This window comes from Tachypleus tridentatus, chromosome 6 (assembly GCF_004210375.1).
Source record: "Tachypleus tridentatus isolate NWPU-2018 chromosome 6, ASM421037v1, whole genome shotgun sequence".
NCBI lineage: Eukaryota > Metazoa > Arthropoda > Merostomata > Xiphosura > Limulidae > Tachypleus > Tachypleus tridentatus.
The window spans coordinates 159208625-159225778 of NC_134830.1; the positions used below are offsets into that span (position 1 = coordinate 159208625).

General features: G+C 35.7%; 1 protein-coding gene across 2 annotated transcripts in view; it reads left to right on the plus strand.

Annotated features, from left to right (window-relative positions):
* LOC143254261 (uncharacterized) overlaps nucleotides 1–17154 on the plus strand; it is a 57813-nt gene continuing 40659 nt past the window's right edge. For both annotated transcript variants that reach the window (XM_076509127.1, XM_076509134.1), the window contains exon 1: nucleotides 1–570. The gene's annotated coding sequence lies outside the window, so the exon portion shown is untranslated. The remainder of the gene's footprint in view (nucleotides 571–17154) is intronic.

Below are 17154 nucleotides of genomic sequence, written 5' to 3' on the forward strand. Positions count from 1 at the left end.
AATATTTGTAGCAAAAGGAAAGATCGGTATGTTTGTTTGTGGTAATGAGGCTTGGGAAGTGTTCGAATGATCGCATGCGTGGGCTCTCGTCGTTACTTTACAATTAAAAAAAAATGCTTGGGTAGAAGTTGGTACAAATGTGATTAACTTTATTGAGTCTGCAATTCTTCTTGGTGAAACTGAAAGAGAGGACTGTTGAATAATTCATTATTTCTACACATTTTAGGAAGAATTACGAACCTTAAAAACGTTCATCAAATGTGTTGTTTTTGTGTGTGTACGTTTTAAGTGGAACGATTCTTTTATGGTTATTGTTCAGCACAAAGTTACACAATGGACTATTTGTACTGTTCTCATCACTGGTATCGAAACCCAATCTTTAGGGTCGTAAACCTACAGGCTTACCACTGAGCCACTAGTAAAAGAACTGTATGTACATCAACATCGGAAACATACTGAGTGTATGTGTACGTGTTTTTCTTTATACCAAAGCCACATCGGGCTATCTGCCGAGTCCACTGAGGGGAATCGAACCCCTGATTAGAAAAACTAACTGAGCGATTAATGAAGGTATTGTGTAATATTTACTTTTTGTTTGTTGTTTTTTGCAATTTCGTAATAAAACAATCTGTGTTATAATATGTTGTAGTAAGGACCTAACAACTTAGCTCACTTAATGGTTTGAAGTCTGAAATTGAACAATTTACTTATTGATAATTTACTAACTGTTGTATTTCGATTCAAAAAGTTTATTTGTTTTTTCCTACCCCAGAAACTGAGGTGGGGTTTGAATTTATAACATTCATCACTCTTTTATTTGGGCATCAGTTTTTATTATAAGTGGAAAAATGCAAATACATTATATATACATGAATACAAAAATAAAACAAAAGGTGTATATATATATATTAATGAGATGTAACCAGCAACGTTAACCACGTCTTGCACTAAAAGTTAGAACTGGGTAAAGTCCGTAACGTTGGAATATGGAAATAAGGCCGTGCGCGTGCACCGTGATTGTGATATTTAAACTCGTAAATTTTTCCCTTATTAGAAATAAACGTGCGAATTTGTCGCGTCAACTGGTTTGTTTGTTAATGGGCGCATAGTTGCACAACGGCCTGTTTCTACTCTGCCTATCACGATTATTGAAACCCTATTTTCAGTATTTTTATAAACCTAGAACTTCTCGCTGAGTCCTCCAGTGACTCAGCAATAGCTCTGAGTGCTTTAGCCGTTAAAAATTGGGTTTCGATATTCTTAAGAGAGGCACAGCTCAGATAGCATATTGCGTAGTTTTGTACTTAACAAACACAAACAACTCATCACTGTACGTTCAGCGCTGGGGGTCTGTGTCATGTTAGCTGGTTTCACCTGTTGTTCATCCTTAATATCATTGATAACAGATTAAAGGTTTATGTCCAACAACTCGAAAAATGATAACAGCCAAACATTGTCGCCAAAAAACGTAATATTTTTTCCTACACTAATATTTTTAGAAAAGAGGAACCTCCTTTCCATTGGCTCAGGAACGGCGTGATTGGTCAAAAATGACTGTGACATCTCGCTTTTAACCACCAGTGTAAATAATTCATACACCAACTTACATAACCAGTTTTGTTGGATGACTGCGTTTTGTAACAAGCGACTAACAAACAAACTTTAGCACCAGATGAACGTTTGTGTTCGAGTGTTTAGACGGGGCTTTAACCAAACGTTTAGTTGTACACATACCTACACTGAAAACCGAATATTTTCGCAGACAGAATAAAAAGTGATAAATTATCACAAGATAAACTGTAGGTGTGATAGCGATAAGAAGACAGATATGAATATACAAATAATTTATTAAATTATTGGTCTGTGTTAATCAATCATTCAGCTGTGTCTTCTCCCACCACACACATCTCGCTTGTTTTATCTAACATTGTGTTTTAAACAAATGTACTTAATGGTATTGAATGTAGCGTGTATTTCCTGTTCCAAAGTAAGGTAGAGGGAAATGATTTTTTACATCGAATATCTTGGGTATTTTTTGTTCCCAAGTGAGGTCTCTTGGAGATAACTTCTATTTTGTGGATCTGCATGAGACGAGCCAAGTTATATTTGCACTGACTGTACAGTTGCTCCGATTCAAATTGGTTTCATTAAGAACACAAACATCATACATAAATACAAATACGTCGATTATTTTTAATGTTAAAGAGTCATTTGTAGTCTAAAAAAGTGATTTCACATTTTTATACCTGTAAGATTCTGATACAGGGGAAATATCCCCCCCCCGACAAAGAAGCTAATTTACATTTTCGAGGAAAAAAACAGTCATTTCGTACTCACATTAATATTATAATGTTTTAAAGAGTCCACGCATTAAATATATGTAAGCTTAATTATATTATATCTTTAATTGATCGCAAAGTTGTATAGTTATAAATCTGCTTTGATATTTTCTGCACACAAAATGGGTGGTAAAGAGTAGTTCAAGAGTTGGCGGTGGGTGACGTTAACCAGTTGCTTTCTCTCTAGTCTAACATTTCAAAATTAGGAATGATTGGTGCAGATAGCCCTCGAGTAGTTTTACGCGAAATCCAATAAATACGTCCTCCTCTGTGATAGCTCTAAATCTTCGGATTTACACTTCTAAAATCAGGGACTCGATTCTCCTCGGAGGACACGGTAGATAGCTCGATATACTTTGCTATGAGAAAAATACAAACTTCAATAAATAAACAAATAAAATACATGACGAAAAATAAAGATGAAATGGACGACAACTGCTTAGTTCAGAGTGAACTTTGTAGTTTAGAAGGACTAATCCACAAGAGTACCTTGGGTGAAACAGAACGACGTTTGGTCTTGAGGTCAGTTTTCACTGGTCGTTATGCGGTGTCCGGAAAGGCTGAAGTGCCTGTAAGTATTGGTGACTTCCATTCCGTGTTTGAATTCAGTCATTACGATACACAGCAGAGTCTAAAGCTTTATTTGTTATACACTTACAACTCTAACTGTATGAATTCTCAAGTTAAACAATACAAAAAACAAGGGCGTGTTTGTTAGAATCACATATTTGTTATTGCACTTTTAAGAATATGAATTCACACCCGGTAAATAATAATAATACAAAAGGCATGTTTGTATGAATCACACTTTTTATTACTCTATTAAAAACGTGAACTTACATTTGGTGAATAACAAATTATGTGTTTGTGGGAACCACACTTTTCATAACGTCTTTAACAGCGTGAAATTACGTCCGGCAAATAACAAGAGGTGCGTTTATATTTGTTTGTTGTCAAGTTCAAAGCTACACGATAGAGTAGCTTAAAAGATGTATTATGCCCATCACAGTTATCGAAACCAACTTATTTTTTAGTGTTATAATCCTGCAGACTTATCGTTGAGTCCCGGGAGAGGGAGCTACACTTTTAATACTGTTAATACAACAATTTTATAAACGGTTTACAGTCTGTTGTGTAACAAATAAACTGACTCTTATTGGTTGAAAAGTAGTCGCTCTATATATGTGCTTCTAGAAAGCTTTATCATATCTAAAGAAAACGTTGTGAAACTTCTTGCCTATAGAGTTTATAAGATTTTAAGTAAAAAAAATATTTGATAATTAAGTTGATAATACGATAAAGTATTATCTTAAGTCAATATAATATTAAAATAACATAACTGATGAAAACACTTCGAGTAAATCAGTTATGTTATGAATTAATGAGTCAGTTAATGAATTTACTCGGTGTGTTTGTTATTGATCAACTGACGAAGAAATTCTGTAAGTTAGACGTACAAACGTTTCAGAGCTTTTGTTGTTGCTGTTGAAAAGTTTGTTTGTGACGTTAGGCGTACGAGTGAACTTAACCTGTAGCAAACGTTATTGAAGAAATAAACTAATTTGTTATCATTACGCGGACTGGATTTGGCATTACTTTGTACTAAATAATCCAAAATAATCCACCCAACAATAGAACGCGTCACGACAATAGGTTTTTGAAACGAAGTGATAAACACTTTTATCAAGTATCAAGTGGAATATGTCTTCCAGTGTTGTGGAACACGTGTTGTCTGTATATAATTGTGAGGATTTTAACGGTGATTTTAGTTTAGTAAGTAGAGATAAAATGGTGTTTTGCAACAGCGAATGAGAAAAGAAAATTTGATCACCAAATCGATATCAGTTTATAAGCAGTAAGGATTGGTCTTTTTTTTTTTTCCGGATCAAACTGTTTATAAAATTATGCTCGTAAAGCGAATAAACATTAACTTTTGGCAATCCACCAGCCAGTTTGAACCCATCAACAACTATAATGAAACTGGTTGTGTTGATAGCCATCTAAACGAAATTGTATTTGTTTAGAAGCCGGTTTTGCTTTTAGTATACACACTTGTTATATATATAAAAATGCCTTTGGTACCGTTCATTACCGGTAGGGGTCCATTCTGAGTACTTTAAGCCCTTTAGTAACAACATTTACTGCAGAGAATGGACAAAAAGACTGGGTAAAATCTGTCATTTTATATTGTTAATTGTGTTTTATTTTTTCCTACCAGAATGTGGATGAAGTACATCGACAAATGCAAATTGTGTTTTAAAACCTTCTTCAAATACTGAACGTTATTTAAACTACCAAAGTATGTTTTATGAGGGTTATTATAATTTGACGCTTTCTATTCTTATTGTCTGTTTGCTTGTTTAAGCGAAAGGCTTCATGATAGGCTATCTGCGCTCTGTCCGCCCCTGACAATCGAACCTCGGAATGTAATGTTGTAAGTCCGTAAACGTATCATTCACCCAACGAGGAGCCTCACTCTGTATGAAAAATATATAAATGACACCATAATTTGGATAGTTTACAATATTTGTAGTATCTGGTTTTGCATGTGCATGTTTGTGTCTGTGTGACTCGTCTATTTTTAGAGAAACTGACCAAAACATCACTTACAGACTTACGAGCAGTTTAGTACATAAATAATTTGTAAAATATGTAAAGCCGATGGGTTCTGGACACTACCAGCGATTCTAGGGCTAATATTGAATATCGATCAAATATTAGTAACATACACTTCTACCCAATTCTTACTAACACTTTACTTTCCCCCCGGCCAAGCATAGCCAGGTGGGTGAAGGCGTTCGACTCGTAATCTTAGGGTCGCGGGTTTGATCCCCTGTCGCACCAAACATGCTTACCCTGTCAGCCGTGGTGGCATTATAATGTGACGGTCAATTCGTTGGTAAAATAGTAGCCCAAGGGCTGACGGTTGGGGATCTTAAACTGTTAAATGAGGGACGGCTAGTGCAGATAGCCCTCGTGTAGCTTTGCGCAAAATTCAAACAAACAAATTTCCCCCTAGTGGCTCAGCGGTAAATCAAAAGGCTTGTAATACTAAAAACCGTGCTTCAAAATCTGAGGGAGGCACAGCACATTTGTGCTTAACAACAAATCAACTAACTTTGTAAGTACCTTTTATTTTCTATTGTCGAATGTGAATTGGTCCTGTGATAGAGCTATGGGTTGCAGAACCGTGTGATATCACAAAATATTGCCCGAACTTTACGCAGTGTGTGCGTTATAAGAGTGATAGTTAATTCCTTAATATAGCTGATTTATTCTGCTAAGTTAATCAGAATTAGGGATGTCGACAAGTGTTTTCGCTATAAATACCTAGTACGAATACTTTGTTTTGAACTGAAAAACATTTTTAACATGTTTAACCTGTTAACTGCCAAGTATTTCAGCTGCTACAATAAAACTCTAATGCTTCTGCATTTTGTAACTTTTTTCGTGACGCCATTTTGGATCGAGAGTGAAACAATTTATAAGTAGGTCAAATGCATGTATAGTGCTGACATCTAACGTTGAAGTTAGGTATTATTGAGAACGAATTAACTCGTCCATGGCGCTGTGTTACCGATCGGCTTAGACGAGTTATCTCGTCTACGGCACTGAATAGGTTGAAAGCATGGCAAACAATATCTCGCTTTGAAATTATATTAATGATTATATAACACGTGGTATATAATATCAAAGTCACCAACTGTCTTCCACGTATACGCTAAATCTTTTCTTGTCTGGAAACTTGGTTTGTTTGGTTTGTTTTGAATTTCGCGCAAAGCTACACGAAGGGTATCTGGGTTAGCTGTCCCTACTTTACCAGTGTAAGACTAGGGGGAAGGCAGCTAGTCTTCACCACCCACCGCCAACTCTTGGGCTACTCTTTTACTAACGAATAGTGGAATTGACCGTCACATTATAATACCCCCACGGCTGAAAGGGCAAACATGTTTGGTGTGACAGGTATTCGAACTCGCGATCCTCAGATTACGAGTTGAGCGCCTTAACCACCTGGCCATGCCGGGCCATGTCTGGAAACTCAGTCCATGAATTTACATAAGTATTATAATACACTTTGTAGGATTATAACAAGAAACCTTACTCTGAAACCATTGAATAGTAGAAACAACAGTAACAATATTCTACTCTAACAATATTATGGCTAACACTGGGAACTGCTGGTCCTCTATGTTATACTTAATAATAAATTAGGCATAATACTATAATATTAATCACATACCTAAATTAATTTAGGTCAGTAAAGCAAGTTACAATTACTAATAAAACCCCATTAATATTGTAAAACCAGTTGTTTTGCTCGTTAAACATTTATATATATACATACACACTGCTGGCCAAAATCTTAAAGCCAATGAACATAAAGAATAAATATGCATTTTGCATTGTTAGACGCAACCACTTATTTGAGTAGAGCTTTAAAAGATGAAAATAAGAAAAGGGAAAATAAAAATAAAAAACTTTTTTTTGCATTTAATAGGGAAAATGTGAACACCATGAAATTAGTCTAAATACTAACTAGCTGGTCAAAAGTTTAAGACCATACCAAAAAGAAGTCCTAAACAGGGTAGGAAATGCCCAACAAGAGGTCTCAGTAGTGAGTTGCATGGCCGTCATTGCGAATAACTTCAAACATTCGCTTTGGCATGGTCGATATAAGCGTTTACAGAAGACTGGCTGGAATGTTATTCCAAGTGGTGAAGATGGCTTCACGAAGATCATGCACTGTTTGGAATTTGTGTCCATTTTTATAGACTTCCCTTGCCATCCACTCCAAAACATTTTCAATGGGGTTCAGTTGGGGCGATCACGCTGTATGGTCCAAAAAAAACACGTTATTCGCCATGAAAAAGCCATTTGTCCTGCGGGCATTGCGGGCATATTATGTGTTTTCCTGAGTAACTAGTGATAATAACAATCATTATTATGTTTTTTCATAAGTAACTATTGATAATAACAAATATTATTATGTGTTTTCACTTACTAACTATTGATAATAACAAATATATTGTGTTTTTTTATAAGTAACTATTGATAATAAGAAATATTATTGTGTTTTTATAAGTAACTGTTGATAATAACAAATATATTATGTTTTTCATAAGTAACTGTTGATAATAACAAATATTATTATGTTTTTTCATAAGTAACTATTGATAATAACAAATATTATTATGTGTTTTCCTGAGTAACTAGTGATAATAACAATCATTATTATGTTTTTTCATAAGTAACTATTGATAATAACAAATATTATTATGTGTTTTCACTTACTAACTATTGATAATAACAAATATATTATGTTTTTTTATAAGTAACTATTGATAATAACAAATATTATTGTGTTTTTTTATAAGTAACTATTGATAATAACAAATATATTATGTTTTTCATAAGTAACTGTTGATAATAACAAATATTATTATGTTTTTTCATAAGTAGCTATTGATAATAACAAATATTATTATGTGTTTTCCTGAGTAACTTTTGATAATAACAAATATTATTATGTTTTTTCATAAGTAACTATTGATAATAACAAATATTATTATGTGTTTTCACTTACTGACTATTGATAATAAGAAATATATTATGTGTCCTGCTGAAAGATCCAGTCACTTACACACAACGAGGGTACTCAATCAATAAGGATGTTCTCTCCAACATGCCAATATAGCCAGCCGCTGTTTGACGTTCCTGTATAACCTGAAGCTCCATTGTTCCATGGAAGGATAAAGCACCCCAGATCATGATGGAACCTCCTCCACTGTGTCGTATAGCAAATGTCTCCAGTGGGATATCCTTATCGTGCCAGTAATGTTGGAAGCCATCTGGACCATCCAGGTTAAATATTTTCTCATCAGAGAACAAAACCTTCTTCCACTTTTCTACTTCCCATGTTTGGTGCTTCTCAGCAAAGTTTAATCGAGCTGTTTCGTGGTGTGGAAGGAGGCGTGTCCTTTGAAGACGTTTATGGTTTTTAAAGCCTTTCTCTCATAGATGCCATCTTATTGTTCTTGAGCTGCATTCTGCGTTCGTAAGGGTCTTATCTAGTTCGACGATCGGTTGGTGCCTTGCCGGACACCCCGTCGAATCCTCCTGCTCAACGCTGGCGAAATCTTCTTGGGGCGACCACTTGAAATTCTCGTTCCGTATCCCTCAGGGTCTTTTAAGAAATTTGCAACAGTAGTTTTATTTCACCCAATCTAACCAGCGATAACACGTTGAGAAAGACCTTGCTTTTTCAGCTCGACAATTCTGCCACGTTCAAACTCTGTCAACTTTTTAGCCTTTGCCATGTTTTTACCCAATGTAACACAGAAGATGTCAGTGGGAGATGTTGACAACGCTCACGCTTGAACACAAATGACTAAATTTCGTTACGTATTTACCGATTAACGCGTCGTTTCAGTATGGTCTTAAACTTTTCACCAGCTAGTATTTAGGCTAATTTCATAGTGTTCACATTTTCTCTGACAAATGCTAAAAACATTTTTCATTTTATTTTTCTTCGACACCACTGTCTCCAGGTTCTAATAACCTGCTCGTTGGTTTCCATTTCTTTCATAACGTAATTTTCCTTGAAAAATAAATATGTGATCCATAAACTTAATTCTGACCATGGTGAAGTCAGAAAACAGTTTCGTCCGCTTTTTCTATTTGATTTAACGCATACTTTAACATTATATTTGGATACTGGTTATTTCCCTCAAATCTAGGAAAGTTCTTAATTACGTAATTACGAAATTTGAAAAATCGGGCAAATTACCAAGTTGTTACACCCAGTTAATTTATTATCGGAAAATAAACAAACAAAAAACACATCAGCACCGTCGCGATCCGGCCCCTGTGGGTGTAGTATAAAAATAAACAAACAAACAAACCCGACATGCATTTTTATAAAAAGTTTTTATTTGAAGGTTTGTTTGTTTTGAATTTCGCGCAAAGCTACTCGAGGGCTATCTGCGCTAGCCGTCACTAATTTAGCAGTGTAAGACTAGAGGGAAGGCAGCAAGTCATCACCACCCACCCCCAACTCTTGGGCTACTCATTTATCAACGAATAGTGGGATTGAGCGTAACATATAACGCCCCCACGGCTGAAAGGGCGAGCATGTTTGGTGCGACCGGGATTCAAACCCGAGACCCTCGGATTACGAATCGAACGCTTTAACACGCTTGGCCATGCCAGGCCCTTTTATTAGAAACCGGCAACAGAAGGTACGCTTTCTGTTCTTCACTGTCTTCAGTATTTCAGCCTGCATGAAATTACAAGTAATTACATTGGTTGTTAACATTAACAGCGGCTGCCTTTATCAGTTTTTGAATAAGTTAAAAGAAAATGCACTTGTAGTTTTTCAGTCGACTCAGAAGAGATTGTTAGAGGGAAACGTAATCTATTTATTTATCTGGTGGAAGTAACTGCTCTTGAACTATACATCCTTCAGAATAATAACAAAAAAAAAAAAAGAAGAAAGATAAATACGAATTTAATGTGAGAGTGACGACATAAAACACGCCAGTAGTGACGTCATTACGTAACGAAACAATTGCAAAGTTTACGTTTTTTAAGCTGTAAAAGTAAATTTCCCACTGGCTCTAGAACGTCGGTTGTGAATCAGAAAACTCTTTCATATCATGTTATTCCAGAGTTAGAAAATTAAAGTAAATTATAATTTTGGAACTTGTTGTTTGTTATTTCTCTAAAAAGGTAATATCGCATCTTAATTAGGACTTAGGGATAAAATATGCATTAGTTTTCGTTTTGTAATGACTTCCACACAAGTATGGTATTTTATATTCGTCTTATTTCACGAATGAAATATGCAAAAAAATAAAAGGTGGTTCACAAACTTATTTTATTAATGACGTACTCCTAACGCATATAGTTTGTTTGAATAATATAGATATGATATATATTAATTGTTTTTTGAATTTTGCGCAATGCTAAACTAGGGTTATCTGCGCTAGCCATCCCTAATTTAATGTAAGATTAGAGGAAGGCAGCAAGTCAACACCACCCACCGTCAACTCCTGGGATACTCTTAAACCAATGAATAGTGGGATTGACCGTCGATTTATAACGTCCCCACGACTGAAAGGGCGAGCATTATTGGTGTGAGAGGGATTTGAACCCACGACGCTCAGAATATGAGTCAAGTGCCGTCCTAACCACCTAGCCATGCCGGTCCCATATATTAATAACAATCCAAAAGAAAATAATCAAAAAGTGGCCCAGTAATATGACAACATAGAATGTTGGCTATTGGGATACGTTAGTAATTATCACAGGATGGCTTCCAATTTTCAGACATGGGGATAGGACTCTGAAATTCTACCGGGGAAAGACCTAAAGTGAGCCCAAAAATTTGCTATTAAACATTAAATATATATATATGTAAGAAGTATATGTATTTTAGTGTTAAAACACATCATGAACCATTCACAGATCAAAAGTGTTAAATAAAAGAGATTCCTACACAAGACAGAATACTTCAACAGCAATATTGTGGAGCAAGTCCTTTTCGATGCATATTCGTATTGGTAGAATTAACGTATATGTTAATACAGCTATTTTTCTATTATGCTGAACAATAATATACTTTTTACGCACTTTACCAAAGAGGCCTAATAGGATTTATTTCGGAGTCCCAATGGGTTAGTCGATATCTGGGTTTATTTTTTAAATTAAAATTATAATATTAGTTAACAAAATATACCAGTGAACTATTTGGTGATTTTTCCTAAACACCAACCGAGCTAGGCCGAGATGGCCAGGTGGTTAAGGCACTCGTTTCGCAATCTGATGGTCGCGGGTTCGAATCTAAGTCACACCAAACATGCTAACTTTCCTCTAGTCTTACACTGCAAAATTCGGGACGGCTAGCTTTCCTCGAAATTCAAAACAAACCATGTTGGTTGGTTGTCAGGCAATTATTCGCTGGCTATCTAACTTTCTGGACAATATAACGTGTAAAGTAGATGTCCTTTTCACCTGAGACAGAAGTCCCGCAGGGAGGAGTAGTTAGTCCTATATTATTTATCATGCATGTGAGTAATATGCCACTTTCGGACCTAAATTTAGGTTTTGCATCACAATTTGCTGACGATGTAGCGGTCTGGAAAAGCGACCCCACTCCTTCAATAGCAGTAACAAACCTCCAACCAGTCGTGAATAATATAGAAGAATACTGCCAGAAATATAGAATAAAAATAAATATTCCGAAAACCCAAATAATATTATTCAGTAGATTAAATAAACCAAAAAAAGACCCACCAAAGTTATACATGAATGGCATGAATGGATCACTTTTACTGACTGCTACTTCTGATAAATTTTTAGGATTAACTTACGATACCGAATTAACGTGGATACAGCATACTAACAATATCCTGACGAGAATCTGGAAAAGAGCAAATTATGGAAGAAGTCTTTCAGGTAAAAACCAAGGAACATCACCTGATAATATAATAAAAATATACAAAACATACATTAGACCTGTAATAGAATACACATCTCCTGCCTGGATAAACATAACACAAAACAATTACAGAAACTACAAAGAATACAAAACTCAATTCTAACTTCAGCCTATAAAGTACCATGTAGCACTTCATACACAAGTATACAAACATAGAGACAGTATCTGTAAGACTCCTGCATAATACACTAAATTATTATGATAAAAATTAGCATAAAAATGATTTATTGTGTGATCTCGACAGATACCACATACATGATGAACACAGGCCTAAGTACCTCTCTCCTGTGAATTTATATTTAAGAAATATAAATAAAGCTGGCCACCATGCACTAGACGCTTAAAACTAGTATATGTTTTCTTGTTGTTTTTTTGTATTATTATAATTAGTTTCTTTTTCTTTCTTTCTCTTTTCCCGTTAAATATATATATAAATAGATTTAAAAAAAAGTCATGAAAATATATGTACAAAAGAAGAAAATATAAAAAATAAATAAAAAGGAGGGCAACTCAAGACAATACATTGACATTGCCCTGAAAAGGGCCAGAGTATTACCCAATACTCCGGCCCAAAAGCACTACAACAACAACCTATTAGTAGCCTACATGAAAGTTAGGGATGGAGGAAGAGGTCTTGTGCACCTGACCCTCTTGGGTATCTAAAATTCAACATACCCACAAAGAAGAAGCGAGGTATGGGTTGGTTGTAAGTGAAAGTGGTATTATTACAGGCCTCGGTTGATTTGAATTTCGCGCAAAGCTACATGAGGCCTACCTGTGCCAACCGTTCAGAATTTAGCATTGAAAGATTCACCGCCTGCTCCAGGGATATTATTTTACCATTATCGTAACATTATAATGACTCCACCACTGAAAAATCAAGCATGTTTAGTGGAACGGTGATACTAACCCGCGACCTTCAGATTAGAAGTCAAGCGCCCTAAGCTCCTGGTCATGCTAGGCCACGTTTTTCTCCGATATAAGTTAATTAGATGCAAAAACCTTAAAAAACAAAAAAGATATCAATCCCGTCTTACAGTATTTGTAATAATAACGCCAAAAATAATATCATTTAAAAAAATATTCAACTCTAATTGTTGCTATGAGACTATTACAATTCAAAACTGTAAATTAAGAAAATCTTTATTTATTATGTTTTTTATCACTATTATTATTTTAAATTTTGGAATAATTATGACGGAATTTTTGCAGCCCAGTATTCTTGTGTATTATCGTATTTTTCGCTCTTGTGGAAGAATAGTCAACTATTCGAAAGCTTTTGAAAGCAACAATTAAATTCTTCACAGCTCGAGGCTGCTATCACTGACTTTCTTCATTGTTACTGGAAAATATTGTGCATTTTAAAATAATTGTTTGCATAAAGTATAGTGTTGCACAAAGGTTATCTAGCTAAGCCTAACATCTAAATACTTCAGTGAAATTTTTAAACCACGAAGACAAATATTAATGAGAGAAACCGGCTATGTTACCCAGGCGACAGAACAAGGATCTCGTGCAACTTTCTGTACAATCAGACTGTAGAAATAGTCGCTGAGACAACTTTGTTTTATACTTGGTACTTTTTACTAAGAAGAGCGGCGTGAATTAGACGTGATAACCTTACGATAGTGTCGTTTATAGTAGAAACTATGTTGCAGAGGTATTTTCAAGATTGAAGGTCGTCATCAGACAGCGCATGACCGGAAGTAGTAGCATACGCTGTAACGATATGAGAGGCCCCCAAAATTTTTTTTAATAGAACATACAACGTTTGTGAATAAACAAACAGAAAACGTAGTAGTTTATTGATGATATTGTTTATTTTATTTGCTTATCATAATAATTTACTGAAATGTGTAATATTATATAGATATAACATAATAAATCTCCTTTATACATAGCTTCACGTTGTCAGATTTTTTGCCTTGGAAATCAGGGAAAGTCGAGTTCTTTTAGCCCTCTTCATCCTGTAACTTCTTGTCTGAACGTTGTTTGTTTTGTAATTTCGCGCATAGCGACACGAGGGCTGTCCGTGACAGCCGTCCCTAATTTAATAGTGTAAGACTAAAGGGAAAGCAGCTAGTCATTTCATTATCAACCCCCACCAACTCTTGGGCTACTCTTTTACCAACGAATAGTAAGATTTAGCGTTACAGTATAACGCCCTAACGACTGAAAGCATGTGTGGTGCGACGGAGATTCGTAGTCGAGCGCCTTAACCACCTGGCCGTCCGGTCGTTAATTTCTCTATCTTTATATTTTGTTTCCTCACTTAATCGACTGTTAGAATTTTCTGTATTTATATATCGAGAGTTTCTGTGTTTATTTAATTGATGTACTTTTATCTATTAAACTATACTTTACATAGTTGTTTATTTAATAACGTATTAGTTTTGTAGAATTGTTCAGGTTATTAAACATTAGTAACGTACGTTGGCTTATCAAAACAAAGAAAGCTCCACTATTTTGCGCTACTATTGGCTGTTTTTCGCGTGTAAGGAACATTAATCTGAGATTCAGGAATCTCACACACCCACATAAAATGCGCTTTATATTTTGGGGCCATGGATACGTAAGAAGAGAGATGGTCAAATCGTAATATTCGATCAGAAAATAATAGCACGGTAGCCTGAGGTTGGCATCGTTGGCTCAGGCTTTCCATTTAAAATTAATTAGCTGAAAGTTAGGGACGGGTTGTGCATGTATAACCCTTGTGAAGCTTCGCGCGAATGTTTTCGTTAAAAATGATTTTAAAGAAAACCTGGCTTTCGTATCAGCACTTGCTACTTCTGGGATAAATATTGTTCGTTCTATAATTATTTCAGATAATCTGACAGCATGATCAATCGTTTCGGAGGCGTAGACTGGTTTAGCAGGGTGAGGGTGGGGTAGTTCATTTAAAAAACAAATAAAATTTGTACCCTATAACGAAAATAAGTTGTGAATATTATTTTGCCGCGACCAGTTTGTTTATCATTAGCATTTCGTACTGACCACACTAATTAGTTAAAAAAAATTATTTGTAGGCATTACCGAAAGTTACACTCACTTAAGATTAAAACAATGAAAACGTTAAGGGTGTTTTATTTGTTATGGAATATCCTTCACACACGTATGTTTTATTTAATACAAACTGTTTTTAATCGGTAATAAAAATCATACACCCCCCGAATACACTGTAATTATAGCTCTAACTTTGCGAACCGATCTGGACGACCGTTAAAGTGGGAGCCAATGTTAAGTTTTTCGGCTTATGAAAAGTAATGATTCTTAAGAGTTGTGACGAGTAAAAATGAGTTACATACATCTTGGTCTGAGAAGCAGAAGGAGGGGAGCTTTTCGGCACCCTCAACACCTATCTTACACCCTTGTTTACTATTACTATACAAGGGAGGACACCCCTATACGCTAAACCACACAATTCTGTCTGTTCTACGTTACAAGTGTGGTTCTATGAACCATTTTCAAGTACGTGAGTGTGATATTGTGTGCAACTGTAGTTGTTAGTTCTCTAAAGACATGTTACATGCCATATTGATACTACTTGTTTGTATGCATATGCATTAAATAGATAACCATCAAAAGAGATGTTTATAAAACTGTTAGCCTTGAAACGAGTTATCCTGGTGAAAACAAGTTTAACCTCCCTGCGTCGGAGCGCTTCGTGGCAAACTGGATACCCACAGAGGTTGTTTGAGAGTCAAGAGCTGGTGTGGCGCTGTATACCTTCAGGTCACGTGGCGAGACAGTACAACAAGATTGTTTTGAATTTCCTTAGATCAAGTGTGCTTGAATTACCATATATATATGTTGAACTTCAATTACGTCAGCTTTGATTAGTGAGGGTCGGGTATGGCCAAATTGGTTTGTGTGCCCGGACTGTGAAAGCGAAGACTCCTGGCTTGTATCATGTTGCTGCAGTAATTTTTTAGCGTTACCAACAAAATACCAATGACACTACAAGACCCAACAGTAAGTGTGCGAAGTTACAACGCTGAGATGTTATACACTTCGGGGTCTTGGGTGCGTTATAAGAGTGACGGTCAAGTTCCACTATTTCATTAGATTGTGCCAAGAACTGGGTAGGGGGATATTGTTGACTAGCTGACTCCTCTTTCGTCGTCCCTCTCGCGCCAAACATGCTCGCCCTTTCAGCTGTGGGGGCGTTATAATGTGACGGTCAATCCCACTATTCGTTGGTAAAAGAGTAGCCCAAGAGTTGGCGGTGGGTGGTGATGACTAGCTGCCTTCCCTCCAGTCTTACACTGCTAAATTAGGGACGGCTAGCACAGATAGCCCTCGAGTAGCTTTGTGCGAAATTCAAAAACAAAACCTCTTTCGTCGTTATCAGTTCGAAACAAAAGGGAGTGGTTATGAGCAGATAATCCTGGTGTAGCTTCGGGCGAACATTCTGAACTAATAAACCAAACAAATATGCTTTAATACAATGAAACTACACCAACAATAATAAGAGTTAAACGAACAAGTTCTGTTTGTTTTTAGACGTTTAACAATCGCATCTTTCCACTGAATAATAAATTTAAGCTTTAAGCTCTTCTCTTCAGTCAAAATTAATTGTCAATATTATTTCGTTCGTAGCGCGGTGGCGGCTGGTGTACAGTAGATAGAAGTCTTGTGTGTAGGTGGAGTGTATAAATTTTGGCGGAGTAATACCTAGTTAGTGCAGTGACTTAATTTTCATGTGTTATATAAATAAGTAAATAGACCGATATTTTTTCGTACACGATCCAATATTAATGCTTAGCAGGCTTTTGAAGTAATCATACATGAAACATACCTGCTCAGGACGAGTGGCAAAGGTATATCATTGTTTCCCTGTTAGGAAACTGCAACTGATTAGGGTAAATACGATAACTTACCTCATTTATCATCTAGTTCTGCTCTTTACCGGTCGCAGTGACAGTTTGTGATACACGAACTTCTCTGTGGGTCCAAAAAGTTCTTCCAGTGGTTTTAACATAGATGGTTGTTATGATATTGTTAAATGTGTGTAACGGCCTTTTTTTCTTCTTCTTGAGTTTACTTTTGTGTGGTATGTATATATCAAAGAAATTGTAATGTTATTTTAAATCCATTCGTTATCGATTGCTCAAAACTTTTTTTGAGCAATAAGTTTTCCGTGATGACGAGAAAACCCACTTGTAGAGAAAAATATATATGTAAAAACAAAGGAACACTTTTATATCTACATAATAAATATAATCAAACATCTAAGCACGACCTCTACATTCCTACACTCAATTACACAACCCCCTTCAAACATGTGGTCAGCTATCGGTCAGTTACCTCTTTCTT